This window comes from Pangasianodon hypophthalmus, chromosome 30 (assembly GCF_027358585.1).
Source record: "Pangasianodon hypophthalmus isolate fPanHyp1 chromosome 30, fPanHyp1.pri, whole genome shotgun sequence".
In the NCBI taxonomy this organism is placed as follows: domain Eukaryota; kingdom Metazoa; phylum Chordata; class Actinopteri; order Siluriformes; family Pangasiidae; genus Pangasianodon; species Pangasianodon hypophthalmus.
Window position 1 is genome coordinate 12,052,408 of NC_069739.1, and position 14,306 is coordinate 12,066,713.

At 41.2% G+C, this 14,306-nt stretch overlaps 1 protein-coding gene across 4 annotated transcripts in view; it reads right to left on the bottom strand.

Moving 5' to 3' along the window:
• Positions 1-14,306, bottom strand: part of hivep2a (HIVEP zinc finger 2a) — a 75,597-nt gene that overhangs the window by 60,912 nt on the left and 379 nt on the right. For 2 of the 4 annotated variants that reach the window (XM_053231819.1, XM_026918406.3), the window contains exon 2: positions 7,568-7,628. The exons of 1 other annotated variant lie outside the window; for it this stretch is intronic. The gene's annotated coding sequence lies outside the window, so the exon portion shown is untranslated. Of the gene's footprint in view, positions 1-7,567; positions 7,629-8,085; positions 14,214-14,306 lie in introns of those variants that run through there. One more of the 4 variants, XM_053231817.1, reaches the window with a different exon arrangement.

A 14,306-nucleotide genomic window follows, 5' to 3' on the forward strand; every position in this document is an offset into this window, starting at 1 on the left:
CAACATAGTAATGTAAGCAAAAAAAAAAAGTGACCTAACAAGTAAGCATCAGGTCGAGTAACAGAAAAGAAACACGAACTAAATACGAACATCCGTACATCCATTCGTTTACATTTACAACTTTAAAGCTGAAGTCTATACCAGGAACACTGGGCATGAGGCAGGAATACACTCTCAGAACACTCCAACCTTCACACACCATGTCTTCCTGGAGCTCGCTTTGTGCACAGGGGCATTATCATGCTGGAACAGGTTTGGGCCTCTTAGTTCCAGTCATACAAAGACATTCTAGTCTACAAAGACAATGTGTGCTTCCAGCTTCATGGAAAAAGTTTGGGGAAGGCCCACATATGGGTGTGCTGGTCAGGGGTGCGCATACTTTTGGCCATACAGTGTTCTCTCATTTGCCCAGTCAATGCTGACCTAATGATTGCATCAAGAAGCACATCACCCAGCTACAATGTCATTAGACTTGCAGCTCATTTCCCTGCTTAGCATTAAGGACAGCTGCTGAAGAACAGTGTGAAGGCCACTAATGATGGCACTCTCCAGTTAATGACCTGGGCTATCCAGGCAGAAGCAGGAATCACAGACACTCAGCTCACAGCAGCCTGCTCCATGGAGGGCAAACGGGTGACCTGACTCCTCTGTGTGGTTCACTACAAGCCATTTCTGCAACTGTCAGACTGTTAGTACTGTACTGTAGATGAATTACAGAACTGCCTGTGATTTTGTTCTGACAACACAGACTTTACAACCATCTGCAGCGGTTAAATAAAAAAATCTTAGATGTGGATGTTAGAGAAATTAAGCTGGCTATGAAACCCTAAAATCACTAAAATCTTTATTTTTAGTTCAGCTGCATATGCAATCACCATATCATTTAAAAAAGCATTATATACAGCGCACTGAACAACAATAGTGTTTTTCTAATCACCTCCTTTCTCTCTTCACAGTCGCAAGCAAAATGTTCTGCGTTCTTCAGAACTGTCTGTTCTGGAGAGGAGAAGTGGCTGCTTCATTCATCCACTCGCTGCAGCTGCTTCTCGACTCAACTACAACCCCATCTACTCGCCAAGCAACTGTTGCCACCAACTCTCCATAGCTCAAGTCACCATCTGTTCTACCACTGAATGGAAAATTGGAAAAAAGAGAGAGAGGTAATGACAGGAAGTGTGAGTAAAAATGCTGGGTAAAGAACACGCATACTCCGCTTTGCTACCTGAATGTCTCCTTCTCACCCTTTTTTCACACAATTCATTGCCACAAAGGGGTAAAAAAACAATATCAACATGATGCTCAAGCTTAGTTCTTTTTTTTTTTTTTTTTTTTTTTAGAAATAACATGGAGTATGGGTAGACTTCCATTTTAAACAACATTAGGAGCAGCAGTGTGCCTCCTAGTCCGAGACACTTTAACTCTATAAAAAGTAAAAAACAATGCTATTTCGTAATCCAATAAAAGACTCATTCACTTCAAGCTTTTTTCAATAACAAACTGCATGTGAATAAGACATGATGAAATCAGAATAGGCCGAAGCAGGTAAGACGAGCACCCTTCAACTAAAACTGTGGCTTAGACAACAATGGAGAGGAAACCCAGGCGAAGAACTGTGGATTGTCACTCCAGAGCCATTCGCTTTCAGTACCAACGTCTTTTCCTGCACACAAAAATGCACTCATGCACATTCCAAATGCCTTTCAACAGGAAGTGTCCTAGTCTGCAGTGTAAAGTGTGCGAGTCATTTGCATGGTTCAGAGAAGAGGAAGTGAAAGCCGCTCAGTCCATAGGAGAAAAAAGGCAGGGTGAGTTTCTGTTCAGGCCGTGTCGCCTCACCTTGCCTCACTGCTTTCCATGTGTTTTGACTATAGACACATGCCACCCACCACAGCCCCTGCCCAACAGGAAGCAGCCGCTCACAGAGCCTTGCTATTCACATTCAAATGAAGCTGTTATCAGGAAGCCAGTATTGGCAGAAAAGTGGAAAGGGGGAGAGAGAGAGAGAGAGAGAGAGAGAGAGGCAGCGAGAGAGAAGAAGAAGAAGAAGAAGGAGAAGAAGAACAGAGAAAGTCTTTTAACCCATTTTTAGAGCCTGACACAGTGTGGCGTGTGCCATGACACCCCCACGCCAACAGAGAGCTCCTTAGTGCACACACTTCCTGTTCCCCAGTCACTTGTTGTTTATGGACTATATAAGGACACCTTCATACACAAAATTACTGGGTGATCTTGCCAATACATCCCGTCTGTTCTGAGCCATTGTTTCCTGTGTGCTGTCCCTGAGTATGACCCCTTGCTTCTTTCAATGCAATGTTCAACCCTGTTTGCAAGCTCTCCCTCTGTGTGTTCCAGGGATATCGACAAAATAAGAATGGCACTATCATTACTCACTGGAAAAACTGTGTGTGATGCTCTTATCTAACAATCCTGTCCACACTTTGAGAGTGAATTTTGGAAAGTCTTTTATTGTCCAGCGATAAAAGGACTGGGAAGGGAACGGTCCTGAGGAAAGATCAGCCAAAAACATTCTGAATGATTCGCTTATTGCAGACTTTCATCGAAAACGTCCAGACTGGCACTCTCCCAGACCTATGAGAAGGTCAAGTCACAGGGGTGGATCGGTGGTTCCAAGTCGAAATCATTCATGCACTAACTCGCTGCGAAGTCTTGCCAATATTTCCACTGAGTAAGTTCTAATCCTTTGTTTAATGTCTGATATCCCCAAATTCCCAAAAGATATCTGAAATTTCCATCGTTATATTCCTGTGTATGACCTTTGCTTCATTTGTGACTTCCCTGTTGGTTTTGCTCCTTGTTTGATGAGTATCTGGATTCTTTGTGCTTTGTCTCCCTGTCTGATTCACGACACTGTTTTGGATTTGTTACCGCTGATTCATTAAACCTCCAGCACATGGAGCCTAAACTTTCTCCTGAGTCTCTGTCATTAAATGCATACACCTGTCACAAGCTCTAGTGATTTTTTTTTTAACATAGTCCCCTAAACAGCTACAATATACTGAAGTGATATATGAGTGCATCCTTCCTACACAATACACATGGTTGCTTGGTGCATATGTGCACATGTGTGTTAGTTTGAAAAAGCATGTCATTTGTGTGTGTGTGTGTGTGTGTGTGTGGGATGTGTTCCATTGCCTAGCAAACACCTGCAAACACTCAACTGCTGTTGTTTAGACGGAGACAAGTGAGGGTAAATTTAGCAGCGGATTTTTTGTCTGGTGCTGCCACATGTGCCAGTCACCATGAACGCCGCTTTGTTGAACCAACCACATCAATTTCCTATTTGCTTCAGCTGAAGGTACTGCCATGTCACAGAGATTTATATATATCGAGGGCAATAATAAAAATTCTAACCATAATGAATCAGTTTGGATGGAGAGAGAGAGAGAGAGAGAGAGAGAGAGAGACTGGCTGGAGGACTTCACCTGTATACCCAGCACTGATGGTCACATGATCGCTCACTCTCACCTAGCATTGTCAGACCACAGTTTTTATTCATCCAGTCACACAGTTATTCACTCCAGCTATGTCTCTGTCTCTCGTCTTCCTTCTCCTTTTCCTCTCTCTTAGCTCAGCTCTACTAGTGAGGCTTTTCACTCCACCTGATTCCATCAAGGACAAAGCACAGTTTCTGAGATGGTTCCCATAGAAACAGAGTATGCCTTGCTACTTTAGTCAGGTTTTGTGCATCGTATATGCCGGAGTGGCCGCACGAAAAACAAGAACTGACCAACAGCACACATCAATAAGACGGTCTGGAATCCCTGCAGCAGTTCAGACGGCCTTCCACTCGTGCCCCGGGTTTACTGTGACCATCTTTTTTCATCATGCATGAAATGTTTTCCTGAATTTTCAGCCAAATTCATCTTATCTTCTTTCTAAAGAGCTAAGAGGCACTTGAATCTTCAAGCTCAAAAGTTTCAACTGTATCAGTCATATCCACATTATCTAAACTTTGGCGCTGTTTTAGGACTTTTTAAAAGAAAAGTGTACACACAGACACAGACATAGACATCCACTCTAGTCCAGAGACACATCATTCTCAAGAGCTGCTCTTGGCAATTCTGACCTTTCACCCCTAAGTGGAATTAAACCTGAGTGCAAAGTGCAACACCCATCAACGTACACACCCAGACAAAAACATAACCCTTCTCTGAACAGGCTCTTCTAGAGAAGTACGATCCCTTACACTGTTCATGTAGTCATTTATCTTCAGCAAGTGCTTTCTGGAACCTATGACTGGAACACTGGCTGGGAAAGCCAGTCCATCACAAGGCACCACACACACACACACACACACACACACACAAAATCAAACACTCGTTCACACCTAGGGGTAATTTAGAGTAGCAAATCCATGTGCCAGCATGTTTTCGGGAAGAAACCTGAACAGTGAGGAGAAGTAACCCTGAGCTCAGGATCGAAGTGGAGAGCAAGAAGGCAGTGACATTACCCACTTCCCCACCGTGCCATTCTCTTTTCCACTATCACTATAATAGCATTATTGTAAGTATTTATATTAATAACTACAACAAGTTTATAACAATAGCACTTTACATTAGATATGCCACTGTGATGCTGTGCTGAGGAACACCTCCATGTCCAGTATTTCTCAGGTGCTAAGCTCTGAAGAATGAAAAATGCTTGACTAGCATTTGCAGACTGAATTTTTGAGAAAAGAATTCCTTTAATGCTGGCCCAAGTGAATCTTAGCCATAATGAATATTTACATGTGTGTCGGCTTTACAAACTCGAGTCTCACTCTCACTGCTGCTGGTTTCAATTTCACCACTTGCACTTCCAATGTCAAGAGAGACTGCGAGAAGGATTGTAAGGACGTAACAATTACCAACAAGTCATACAGTCATGTGTACACACTTTAAATGTTGTGCTCCTGTTCTCCTGCGCATTTCACCGTCTTTAATTGGCTCTGCTCTGCCTGTAAACTAGTAGGTTAATTAGCCGCTAACAAAATGATTTTAACACTGACATTCATAATCTGTTTACAAAATAAGAAACAATTAAGTACAGTACAAATGCTTACACAGGTTGTGCTCAGTTAATTGAGTCAGACATTCTCAATAATCCTGCAGTCTGTTAGAAAGCTAATGATTTGCCACATAGCTGTTAGCTGACAGTTAGATTGCTAACATCCTTGCTAATGACTTAGGTGTGGTTACAGCCAGCGTCATGGAATTGGCAATATGGTGCTGCTCTTGACCCTGGATATTTATTTTCAAATAAAAAATAATCTCAAAGGAGACACTCTGACATGGAATCATATTCTCGAAACAAACACTGGGGTTTATTCGTTTTTTCACAGGCTTTGTAATATATATATATATATATATAGTTTTCATTTTAATGCCAAAGGTATTTCCAAATGATGTTATTATGAGACTTTAAACAAATCCTGGCACAGTGACAAACTCCTGCATTTTGTAAGTGTCACACATTTCATGCAGGGCCGTGAAGGTGAGTGGAGCTCAGTGTGCCACATAAATCTGCCTCCATCGACCAGTCACTGAACTTCAGGCACGGAAGTGATTTTCTGTAGGTATTAGCACACACACACACACACACACACACACACACACACACACACACAGAGAGGCACAGGGGAGGCCACTGGCAGCCTCAGCTGCCTTTTATGAAAACAGCAGGACCAGCATGCATTGCTCCAATCAGCAGAGAGCAGCATCACGTCCAGCAGAAAGAGAATAGGGGTGGACAGATCACAAGCCTGGGATCCCAGGACAAGCACATTTTGTGTTTGGGCAATTAGTATTTCACGTTTTTTTTTCCCACAGTTGCCAAGCAGACAAGTAGCTTAAACAACCAGAAAAAACACACTTCCTATTGACCTTCCCAATACAAAAAGCTTAATTCGATTTGTATGTATATTTAAACGCAATGCGTAATGCATCATGGCGGTGTGGTGCTCCTCAATGCCGTACCTATTCGAGCGTCGATGCCTGCTACTTTACTCACATCAGCGACACGATCTTGCTGACGGTAGGACTATGATAATTACAGAATGACAGATGCGTCAGGAGCATGCAGGTATGTGGAAATACTGACAAAAAACTAGCAAAATAAAGCCGGCTCATTTCCCTTAGTCTGTATTAATGCACTTCACTAACTAAATTACCATACGTTATGATGTTACATTAGCTACCACTTTTTCCTTCCAACCAGAACATAGGACTGAGCAACACACCAAAGTTTTCACTAGCTAATAAATTTATGATTTGTCCACTTGTGAAGAAATACAAAAATGTAAGTTTCCATATTTGTTTTTTGAGCAATTCTAAGATCCAGTGAGATATGCTAATGTTTGCTGACTGTCAGAATTGAACTTAGGATGCTTTAGTGAATAAATGCAAAAGCAAATTGGAAAAAGCTCAATGGTTTGTTTGTTCCTGTGCCTTTGTGCATTTGGTGTAACTGTCAGCATTTCTTGTGGCCTGGACCAAGGCTAGTCACCCACACACCATTGCTACTGTCACATGCATGCTATGTGTTCAAACATGCAGACACACCACCCTATATATCACAACAACCTGCCCTCTCTCTCTCTCTCTCTCTCACACACACACACACACACACACACAAAACTGTAAAATGCACTTCATCTGTATCTGGTTTCCACGCAGTGATGAGTCGCTTGCAGCTGTGTATGCGGAGCCACTCTCAGCCTAAGGCCCTGATAGCTATCAGCACTTTGCATGTCTATTTCTGTATGTGGCTACACTGCAACCCTTATTCAAAAAGCCATGGCCCAGGCTGTGATCGCGTGCTTCTCCACAGCACTCAAAAAAATTACAGACACTGACAGAAGCTGCCGAGACACCAAAGACAAAAGAGACTGAGCAAGTGTCCTACGCCACGGCATCCAAAACCATGCTAGTGACCTACACTACTCTATACAGATTAAAAAGGAAACTCAGTCCGTTCAGATTAGAGTATTCAGACTAGTGTAACTAAAGGAAAGCATCACTCTTCTGCATCATGTGGGAAATCATGTTCTGCTTTAATTCTCTGTATTGGTTTCGTTCTCTTTTCTGGGTACAGTCACCACACATTTCATCCAAATGGTCAATGTTTCACTAGCAGGAAGTGCTTCCTTATCTCAGTGTTATTCATGGTATTAATCATTATTACTAAGAATTATTACTCCAACTAAATGAACTGCTTATGAATTATGTGTTTCTCTTCACTGAAACTCCAATTCAACAAAGCCGAGGTGGTGTCATACGACTCTGTACGTTAACGTAACTTTACTCACATCAGCTGTTATTTCAGAAGTGTCAGCACTAAACTGATAAACTGTAAAGACTTGACAAACTCATCCTCAAAGCCATCTGTCGTAAAACAACAAGAAACCAACAACAGTGCAATTTTTACTTATTACTTCAGCCTCGCTAGCTGTAACACAACAATATCTTTGTGTGATGGGACGGGGAACATGATGGGACATGAGGAATGGATTGTGATTAAAAAAAAAAAAAAAAAACACCTCACACTGTATATGAAAGTCACACATTACCTTTGGCTTCTTCTCTTAGTTGTCTCGCAAGTTAAGCAGGCAAACACGCTCCTAACACACCCTGTTTCCAAGAGAGATTGGGAAAGGGAGTGTTAAACAAATAAACACACACACACACCCATATATACATACAATACATTATATGTGTGTGTGTGTGTGTGTGTGTGTGTATATATATGTATATATACAGTATATATAAATGTACACACACACACACACATATACACACATACATAAACAACACAACACATCCTCTCTAAGGTATGTGGCATCAAAGGGTTTCTGGTCTGGCTCTTTACATTTGCAACACAGATTTAACACACAGTGCAGAAACAGTAGTATTCTCAGTCAGTCTCTACAAACACCCTCAGTCCATACCCTAAAACTCAGTCCTCTGTCCCCTACCCACTTCTCAAACCTCTCCTTGACAACGGCCAGATCATTAGTGACATTCAGCCTCCTTCACTTTCTCTTTCGCTTGCCAATATTCTCTCTTGTATCCAAGCCTGGCGGCCCACCTGACACAGTGTCCTCCTGCTAAGGGTCTCCGGGAAGGAAGGGGAATCCAAATGTCAGTGCTGATGAGCCTGTCGTGTCAAAGTCTGTAGCACAAGCACAAATCCAGTCCAGCACTGGTGCATGAAGATATTTCCCACCTACTTAATGCAGCCCTCCATCCCTATCAACTCTGTCTTTCAATCACTTTTTCTGGGTCTGTCAATCTAGCTATGCTTGCTTGCTCGAAGGAAGAAGCAGCACAAGAGGAGGAAAAAAATCATCATGTTTTCTTTAGTATAAGCCAAAGTGGGCAGGGAGAGGGGGGCTCCAATCGCATGAAAAGCCAGACAGGCAGCGGCCGCCGGCAATATTCGAGAACTGAAGTAGCTTTCAGCCTGATGCTGCTGCACAAAGTGAAAAAAGGAAGGGGGAGTGAGAGAGTCAGGTAATGAGAGAAAGACTACCTCATTTTCAAAGCAGGAAGAAGGGGAGGCCACGAGTGTTTCCTGTGGTGCAGATGAGGTGAGCAAGGACGTCATAGGCATTCATTTTGTCAAGGTGTCAGTACAAATGGTGCTCAACTTGAGACACTCTCAGTCTGCCTTGGACATGAGTATACTTACAAGCTCCTCTAGCAGCTCACATGGACTCCATATATATATATATATATTCCATACTAAAACTACATTAAAAATGTAGCATTCTATACGGGTCAGATGGATAAGCTGTTTATTTGACATGAGTAAAGGCATTTTTATGGTGATATAAGGTCAGCAAGTGACTAGCACCAGTTATGAGCATCTGTTTACTTTTATCTGTTTAAATTGAGCAGTGCTGTTGTTCATATGACCTAAACTAACCTAAACTTTTTAGTCAAAATAATGAGGAAAATCACAATCAAATATAAATCCAAAGGCTTCTTCTTTGTGGCACTGAACTGATCTACACTGAACTGTCTTGTTTACCAAACCACTCAAGATACACCTTCCATATCCCAATCTCAAGAACCGCCACACAATTTAGCAAAGTTAACCACAACTGGTGCAGCACGGTGCACTTGGGTATGTTTTGCGACACTGTCACTGCGGAGACGATGAGGTACAGAAATTAGCCGCCTAAAAAGTGACAAAAGCTTCGTGCAACATATAGCAAGCAGCAAATGCAAGGCACAATGCAAATATGTGAGGCGTTACTAGGCTGCAGATCATGCCTGCACTGCAAGCATGTTACATGGCACAGTCTTTATGGAGGCTGAAAAATTCACTTAACCTGTGGAGGCAATGACTTATTACATATCATTATCACCAACATATCACCAACAGGGTTCTGCACCAATCTATACTATATATCCAATGGAGAGACATTTCGCTCATGCATTTAAGGATAATGACCTGGTTAGTGCTGTTGTAACAATTACCAGTTGAATATCTAGTACCTCTCATATATATATGTACTCACTTTAATTTTTCCTAACTTTTTATGTAGTGGTCATTTTTCAGAATATCATGTGGTGCCATTAGTGCAATTCTGAGCATTCATTTGAAATTGCTCCCTAATTCTTTCATATTCTTTTATTTTACGATTTTAATCACAGTTTCAAAAATGTTTTGCATTACTGATCAACCCTGAAAAGGATTTTGCCTATATAGCTCTTTCATAATTCACTAACAAAAGTTTTCAGTTGTTCTCTTTAGAAAAATATCATCTGGTGCAACCATGAAGAAAATTACAGGGCTCTCTAAAAATTTACTAGATAGTAGCCTATAGCATAAGCCAAGTGTAATAGCCTCTCCACGTCATTTAGTTTGAGGCTATGTCGTTATTAACCTTGTCCTGCAACACCAAAATCTACCAACGCTGCTTTACACCTCTATCCATGTAATGAATTGATATACAATATTTGTCTATCTTTTTAACCATGCGTGTCCTTCTCATCATTCAGTGTGATCCCCCATCATGTGGTGTAACCTGTAATGGCAGTAACTGTAAATTTTTTACTTAAATTACTGCACTTCTAAAAAATGTCCAACTTTTAAGTATATATAGGAAACATATTATTTGTTTCCTAAATATACTTAAATCACAGTTGCACCACATGACCGTTTCTAAGAGCATGGACAATTGATGTTGACAAAAAAAGTGGTAAATTCACATAACTGCATGTGTTATATAAATATATGTGTACACCACATTCTAAAATCTTTTATCTGCCAGTGACTCTACTGCAGGATTATGGGGTATCTGGGTCTCTGTAGGAGCGCAGTGAGAGTTGTGTCCACACTCCACTCATTAAGTTTAAAAGGTGGCTGTCAGACTCATTAACAGTGTGTCTTGTCTCCACTCCTGTTTGTGGTTTTAATAGACAGGATATGAAGACGCAGCCAAGACTGGACAGCTTTCCAGTATGGGGGCTTTGCAGGTGATGATGTTCTTTTGGCGCCATCCTAATTGGACCTACAACACACTGTGGCTGTAATGACAATAAGAGGGGGATGCTCCCTTCAGGAGAGGGGAAAGACTTTGCCCCTGGTTCATGTGTGAGATCCAGTCTGTAATGGCAGGGTTAGAGTCACTGTACCAGTGTGTAGTGGTTGTGTTCTTAATGTTCTCTGTTTACCGATAAATCTATGTCACTTTTCTCAGTTATGGTCACAAGGTGTGTGTAGTGACTGAAGGAATAAGGTCATGAGTACAGGCCGTGAAAATGAGGTTCCTCCTGCAGGGAAATAAGCCCATCCCAAGCAATGCAAAAGTTCCCTTCCTCTCTCACAGCTACTAAGACATAAACCAGGGGTTGTTAAACTTTTTAAGCAAACGACCCTAAATGGACATTACGAATTTTCTGCGACCCCAAGCCTTAATCAGCCTACATTTGCACATTTGATTATGTCAGTAATATAAGTGACTAAAAGCTAAAGCAATATTCCTTGCACTGACTTACCAGGCTAGAGGAGAGTGAGCTTGCATTTCTTGACACACCTGTGTTTGAAAGGGCGTGTCTATTTCAGCTGTCACATCCAGCTTCGAACGATTCATAAGGGGCGTGTTGTTATAGGATCATAATTCACGCCAGGGTTGTGTGATATGACCCGGTCTGAGGCAGAGCAGCCTGGTTTATACAGGACTTGTGACTTTGTGTGTGCACGCATAAGCAGTGGCAACAGGAGCGGCATTGTTCACACATTCACCTGTGTATCTTGTGTACATCTGAAAGGATTAAATGTGACATTCACTAGACCACAGAGCCAAAACATCCCTGTTCATCAGGTTTCCAAGTCAAACTGTACAATGTTTAGCCACTTCATGCACAGCAACTTCAAACACACTGATGAGCTCTGATTCTCTTTAAAACTTTCCACTGTCGTTGTGATTGTTGTCATAAACTGCATCTCAACTGACCTTACATTCAAATATATTTGCTAATATAGAAAATCCAGAAGACTGGTATGTGAAACAAGTCTTTTAGTAGGTTTGAAGGCTACATGAGAGGTTTTAAAAATTCAAACACTAACTGTAATAGGAAAACCGGTTGGTGTTAGCGCTCAATAACAGTCTAGAACAGTACATAAACACAACTCTAGTTTGTTTAGCAGAGGTAGATGGACAGGGAAATTTGTTAGGATAGTGAAAAGGACTACAATAACATGTATACTATTAATTTAAATATGGCTTGTTTGAATGCAACAAGAACAGGAATTCCCAGGAACGTTTCAAAATATTAGCACAGAAAATTTGTCTTTGTAGTATAGAGCGATATTTCTAATAATAATCTTGAAAATAAATTAATAAAACAAAAAGAGGAGATTGTGAGTTTCGCTCGCGATCCCATTGTGTATATGCGATCCCATGTGGGGTCGAAAAATCCTAGTTTGGGAATTCCAGACTTAAAAGCATTTTGCAGTGAGATTAAAAACTTCCTTCAAAAAATTAAGGGAATGTGCAATTAATTTCATAACTGTGGATTCCCTAGGAACATCATAGATCATGCCATGGTCCATATTAACACTATACGGAGAGAATGGAGGTACTGACTACTAAATCATTCAGTGCTAAGGCAGAGAGAATTCCTTTGGTGCTCACTTATCATCCCACTAATAAAACAATGGCTGAGATTATACGTAAAATCTCAACCAGCATCAGGATAACATGGAAACAGCTTCCCTTTCTGAGGAACCTCCACACATCAAACATCACTCCTGCTCGTCAGGAGTAAATTAAATGATCAGGCTAATAGAACCTGTGGCACTCCTACACGTAACAGTTCTAGATGTTCCACATGCAGCTGTTCTTATGGGAGTAATGAATTGAGGAATCGTGAGGACAAGGAGCTCATCTACAGCTCATCTCTCAGAAGCTTGGAACCCCATGGAATGAATGTCATGTATTGACTACAGCTATTACATCATCAGGCGTCCACTGGTTTCACTACAGCCTCAGAAGCACTCTACTTACACAGCTTTCCGAAACATCCTGTTTAACTGGAACATTTGTTTACTATGCTGAACTTTTACTATACCTACTATATCTACTAAAGTATCTCCAAAGGCCTATATCGGGTGAATTCAGATATAATGAGACAGTTTGGGAATTTCCAACTCCAACATATTACACATTCCTGAAGACGTTCCTTCACCTTCCCTCACTCCACTTATCGGATTTAAAGACTGCCCAAGTTAACCTGTCCCAAAATAGGTTCACCAAAATTAGACAGTTGAAGATTGGAAAATGATGAACCTTGATTTCTGCTGTGACATGCAGATGGTTGGGTCTGAACGAATTCACGGACATGGTTGCCTTGCGTGAACAGTTCAGGCTGGTGGTGGTGTCATGGTGTATGGAATGTTTGCTTGGCACACTTTGGGCCCCTTATCGATACCAATCGAGCATCATTTGAATGCCACAGCCTATCTGAGTATTGTTCCTGACCATGTGCATCTATTTATACCCACAATTTACCCAATCGTGTAATGGCCACTTCCAGCATGATAATGCTCCATGACACAAAGCACGAGTTGTCTCAAACTGGTTCAGTGAACATGACAGTGAGCTCAGTGTACTACACCGGCCTCCGCAGATCTGAATCCAACTTCGGCAGAACGGGAGATTCACAGGCTTCATGTATGCGAAGCTGACAAATCTACAGCAATTATGTGATGCATTCATGAATCTCAAAGAAATGATTTCAAAACATTGTGGAGGTATTTCATTTTACAAGCATAAAATGTTTGTTTAGTTGGTTGGTTAGTTGATTGGACGTTTAGTTATTATGTTATTCTTTTTTTCAATTTGGCATAGAACAGAATAATTTGTCAAGAAACAAATACCTTGGATGCCATGTCTTCCGATGAGTACACTGATATACACTGCCATAAATTCTAAAACCATCTTTATTATACAAATATTACGGATAATTTTATAGAAAACAGAGAGCAAGTTTGTTTTCACTTGGGTAGCCATGTTTTTTAGATAAATACAGTATAAGTTAATTTACACATACTGTATTCGTAAATCATCACAGACATTTAATAGCAGTTGCTACAGGATCTGTGCTCCATTGATGAGGACAACATTCAGTAATGGGTGAAGATGTTTGGAGCTAGTTATAAATGCATTGCTAGGATAAGAACAGTGCTGATATCAGATCACACACTCGGTGCTTCCATACAAAGTGTTACCTCGGGTTAGGATGCTAATACTCAGGCTAAAATGATGAAGCACTGAGTTAAAACACTAACAGTACAGGCCTGCTAGAGTGATCCATTCCTTCCTAACAGATCTTTAACCAAAACCTTCCTACAACTTAATTAGTTTATAATCAATTAGCAAAATATATATGCCTGACTAGAAATGATTGGGAATAATAGTGTTATGGAGCAAAACTGGAACACACTGTGGCTTCAGCTTCAAAACACAAAACACTGGCTTGTTCTTTCTGAAGTCTAATGAACTTGAATGGAGTCGGTGGCAACGACAGCCGCACTTGAAGAGTCCCCCTAGAGTGTCCCCCGCTCACTGACGGAGAACACGTCATGGAACATTCCCGGAACGAGCCAGCGTCCCACCCACCTTAACCCAGGCACACACACACACACATATACACGCATATACACACACACACAAACACACACACACACACACACACACACCTGACAGACAATCTGTGTACAGTGTAGTTCACACCTTTATAAGTAAAGAATAAATAAATAAATAAGTAATAATAATAATAATAATAATAATAGTA